The sequence below is a fragment of the Varanus komodoensis genome, unplaced genomic scaffold (genome assembly GCF_004798865.1).
Source record: "Varanus komodoensis strain SLA01 unplaced genomic scaffold, ASM479886v1 scaffold1624, whole genome shotgun sequence".
NCBI lineage: Eukaryota > Metazoa > Chordata > Lepidosauria > Squamata > Varanidae > Varanus > Varanus komodoensis.
Window position 1 is genome coordinate 13894 of NW_025335478.1, and position 5044 is coordinate 18937.

A 5044-nucleotide genomic window follows, 5' to 3' on the forward strand; every position below is an offset into this window, starting at 1 on the left:
CCTAGGGAATAGAGCTAAAAATATGAAATGAGGAGTCCTAGGGAATAAACTTCCATTCTCTGGCTTACAAGGTCAGTGCTTTGTTGTTAAGCTACTAGGACTATCAGTTAAGTAGTTTGTTTTCAGTGAGTATGATGAAAGGTATAGAGAGGAATAGGAGAAAATAGGCGCCTGAAGAGATGCGTCCGATTAGGATGAAAGGGTCTTCGACAGGTTGGCCTCCAATTCATGTCAAGATTAGGACGTTAGCAATAATTATTCAGAATAGGAATTGGGAGAGGGGGCGGAAGTTCATAGTTTGTTGTTTGGACTGGTGTAGGTTAGGAATGATTAGGAGGATAAGAATGGAGGCGAGAAGAGCTATTACGCCACCTAATTTATTAGGGATGGATCGTAGGATGGTGTAAGCAAATAGGAAGTACCATTCTGGTTTGATGTGGGTAGGAGTTGTGAATGGGTTGGCTGGAAGGAAGTTTTCTGGGTCGCTTAAAATGTTAGGTGTGAATGTGGCTAGGAGTATGAGGACGAGGATTAGGATGGCTCCTTGAAGAAGGTCTTTGAGGGTGTGGTAGGGGTGGAATGGAATCTTGTCAGAGTTTGTTGATAATCCAGTGGGGTTATTAGATCCGGTTTCGTGGAGAAGTATAATGTGGAGAAGGACGGTTGCGGTGATGATAAATGGTAGGAGGAAATGAAGGGTAAAGAAGCGGGTGAGGGTAGCATTGTCCACTGAAAATCCTCCCCAGATTCATTCTACTAGGGTTGTTCCAACATACGGAATGGTTGAGAGAAGGTTGGTGATTACGGTTGCGCCTCAGAGTGATATCTGCCCTCAAGGTAGAATATAACCTATGAAGGCTGTAGCTATTAGTAGAAGGAGGAGTAAAGTGCCAGCAAATCAGGTTTTTTTGAGAAGATATGATCCGTGATAAATGCCGCGGCCAATGTGGATATAAATGCAGAGGAAGAATAGGGATGCCCCGTTGGCATGTAAGTTTCGAAGAAGTCATCCGTGTTGAATGTCTCGGCAGATGTGGGATACTGAGGAAAATGCTATGGAAATATCCGTTGTGTAGTGTATAGCTAGAAAGAGTCCTGTAATAATTTGGATTCCTAGACATAGGCCAAGGAGTGCTCCGAAGTTTCATCAGAGGGTGATGTTGGGTGGTGTGGGTAGGTTGATTAATGCGTGGTTAAGAGTTGCCAGTGCTGGGTTAGTTTTTCGGTGGGTCATTAGGGTGAATTAGTAGGGATGAGGAGGATCGTGGCGAGGATAATGAGTATGATAATGGACGAGAGGTAAGCTTTAATTAGGCCTTTTTGTGAGGTTTTTTTGATTGCTGAAAGTGAGAGCGAGGCGATACCTTGAGGTCCGACTTTTTCTATTCAGGATAGGTCTAGGGTTGTTGAGGTGTTTCCTTTGGAGAGCATTTGAAGTGGGAGAGAGCGGTGAAGAGTATTGAAGAAGATTAGGTGATTAGAGTAGAGGTAAGGTGCTGATTTTTGTTGTGTTATGTGGGTGGAGAGGGTTATTAGTTCGAGTGCAATTAGAAGGCCTAGGACAGAGGCGATTAGGGCGGAGAGTTTAGTTTCAATTGGTATGGTGATTGTTGGAGGTGATAAGGGAGTAATGGAGGATAATATGAGAGTTCCTGTTAGGATACTGCCTAGGGCTAGGCGGATAATGGGGTTGGTTAGTGCTTTTGCATGCTCGTTGATTGGTTGAAGTGGTAAGGATCGGGGGTGGTTAGTTTGTACATAAAATATGGTGCGTAGGCTGTAAACTGCGGTTATTGTTGTTGCGACGATGGTGGAGGTGAGGGCTCAGGCGTTGGTAGTGGATAAGTTGATGGCTTCAATGATGGCGTCTTTGGAGTAGAATCCGGCTAGGAAGGGGGTTCCTGTAAGAGCTAAGGTACCGATGGTTAAGCAGGTTGAAGTGATGGGTAGAGTAGTTTTTATCCCTCCTATTTTTCGTAGGTCTTGTTCATCGGATAGGTTATGAATGATTGAGCCTGAGCATAAAAATAGTATGGCTTTAAAGAAGGCGTGTGTTGAAATGTGGAAGAATGCAAGTTGGGGTTGGTTGAGTCCGATTGCCACTATCATCAGCCCTAGTTGGCTTGATGTTGAGAAGGCGATAACTTTTTTTATATCATTTTGTGAGATAGCTGATAGAGCTGCGGATAAGGTGGTTAAGGCTCCTAGGCACAGACAGGAAGTGAGGGCTGTTGTATTTTTTTCAATGAGTGGGTGAAGGCGAATAAGGAGGAAAATGCCGGCTACAACCATAGTGCTCGAGTGGAGGAGGGCTGATACAGGGGTGGGACCTTCTATTGCTGCTGGAAGTCAAGGGTGGAGGCCAAATTGTGCTGATTTTCCTGTTGCGGCTAGAATGAGCCCGAGGAGGGGGAGGATGCTTGGGGTAGTGGTATGATGAAGGATTTGTTGGATATCTCAAGTTGAGGTGTTGGTGATGAGTCAGGCTATAGTTAGGATAAGTCCAATGTCGCCAATCCGGTTGTAGATGATTGCTTGGATGGCTGCTGAATTGGCGTTAGCTCGTGCGGATCATCAGTTGATGAGGAGGAATGATATTGCCCCTACACCTTCTCATCCGATAAACAGTTGAAATATATTGTTGGCGGTGACTAGGATTATTATGGTAATTAGAAAGATAAGTAAAAGTTTAAAGAATTTGTTGATGTTGGGGTCAGAGGCTATATATCATGAAGCGAATTCTAGAATTGATCAGGTTACGAACAGGGCAATGGGGAGAAAGGTGAGTGCATAGGTGTCGAAAATGAAGCTAATATTGATATTGAAGTTATTGGTTAAAATTCATTGAATATTGGTGATAGTGGTTTCTGCCCCTTTGTTAATGTGAGAGAGGAGAGGAATGAGACTGGTTAATCATGCTAGTTGGATAGCGGTAGTTGTATTTAGGTGTCATTTTGTTTTTGAAGGTTTGGCGAGGGGGAGGGTCAGGAGGATTAGGGTGAGGATTATGGAGGTCAGGATGAGGGGTTGGTGTATGTACTTTTACTTGGAATTGCACCAAGATGGATGGCTCCTAAGGCCAGCGGATGGCTATTATCCTTTAAAAGCAAGAAGTCTGGGAGTTTAGTCCTAGGATCCGTGAGTTAGCAGCTCCGGTTGGGCCTTCTTGGTGGATAAGAAGAGATGAGCTTCTGTCTTCAGGTTCACAGTCTGATGTCTTGGTTTAAACTATGTCCACGTTGTTAGACTGATATAATAAGTTCTGGTTTGGAGATAAGTAAGAAGAGAGGGGTTAAGTGAAGAGTTATCAGAAGATGTTCTCGGGTGTGGTTGGGGGTTAGGGTGATATTAGGGGGGAGTTTTGATTTTTGGGTTGTAATGAATATGTGGAGAGTGTATGATGCTGTGAGGAGGGTTCCTGTGCCTGTCAATAGAATTGTTAGTGGTGATCATGAGAATAGTGAGGTGATGATAAGTAATTCTCCTATAAGATTGATGGATGGAGGTAATGCTATATTTGCGAAGCTTGCATAGAGTCATCAAAGGGTTATTAGGGGGAGAATGATGTGTAGGCCACGGGCGGCTAGTATTGTTCGTGTTTGTGTGCGTTCATAGTTGGTATTAGCTAAGCAGAATAGGAGGGATGATGTTAATCCGTGGGCGATTATAAGGAGTATGGATCCTGTTAGTCCCAGATTAGTTTGAGTCAAGATTGCTGAAATTACTAGGCCTATGTGACTTACTGACGAGTAAGCGATTAGAGATTTCAAGTCTGCCTGCCGAAGGCAGGTTAGGCTGGTTATGATGATGCCTCAGGTGGCTATGGTTAGTAGGGGGAATATAAGTGTGGGAGTGTTGGGGGTGAGGTGAGGTAGGATGCGGATTAATCCGTATCCTCCTATCTTGAGGAGGATAGCGGCAAGGACCATGGAGCCGGCAATGGGAGCTTCTACATGGGCTTTGGGGAGTCACAGGTGAAATCCATATAGGGGCATTTTGATTATGAAGGCTATTAGGCAGCCAAATCAAAGGAAGGCCCCGTTAAGTGTTTTTAGGGTTATTGGTGGATTTTGATAGATTTCGGGTATAAGGAGAGTTAATGAAAATGAGTTTAGATATAAGATTGAAATGAGGAGGGGAAGGGAGCTTGCTAGGGTGTAGAATATGAAGTATGTTCCTGCTTTGAGTCGCTCTGCTTGGGACCCCCATCGGGTAATGATAATGAGGGTTGGGACGAGTGTTGCTTCAAATGAAATGTAGAGAAGCATGAGGTTATTAGCTGTGAATGTCAGAAGAAGGAATACCTGTAGGGTTGTAATGGTGATTAGGAAGGTTCGTTTTCGGACGGTTGGTTCTTGTTTGAGATGGTTTTGGCTGGCTATGGCTATAAGGGGAAGTAGTCAACAGGAGAGGATTAACAGGGGTGCGGATGTTTGGTCAATTGATATTAGAGGATTGAGATAGGTTGTTTTAAAAGTTGTAGAAGGTTTTAGTCAGGTTAAGCTTATAGTGGCAATTGTGATTGAAAGTGAAGTAAATGAGATGAATAGGTGTTTGGGCTTAGTTAATATAACTGTTGGAATTAGTATGATGGAGGGAATGAGGATTTTTAGCATTTTAGGATGTTTATAGTGTTGAGGTGGTCGCTGGAATGGGTTCGGGCTGTCGCTACTAGTAGGCCAAGGCCAGTTGCTGCTTCACAGGCTGATAGGGTTAGAAGGATTATTGGGAGAATTGTGGTTGTTGAAATGTTTAGGTTGCCTGAGGTTAGCGAAGTACTGACAAATAGGGCTAGTATTATGCTTTCAATGCAAAGTAAGGCAGAAATGAGGTGAGTTCGGTGGAATGAAAGGCCGAGAATACTGAGGGTAAATAATAAATTTGGAGTGAGGAAGGTCATGGTTATGGTGGGTTGGAGATTTTTGAGATAGCTGGCGCAAATCAGCTGTTTTACAGGAACTGAATCTCCTAGACTTACCGCTAGAATCCTGGCCACAAAGGGGCCAGGAGGGTTCAAAATTGATCTCCTGGCCCCTTTATAAAA

General features: G+C 43.9%; 3 pseudogenes; all 3 read right to left on the reverse strand.

Annotated features, from left to right (window-relative positions):
* LOC123021448 overlaps positions 1-1234 on the reverse strand; it is a 3587-nt pseudogene extending 2353 nt beyond the window's left edge.
* Positions 1234-2953, reverse strand: LOC123021455 (annotated as a pseudogene).
* On the reverse strand, positions 1234-5023 carry LOC123021449 (annotated as a pseudogene).
* Between the last annotated feature and the right edge of the window lie 21 nt (positions 5024-5044).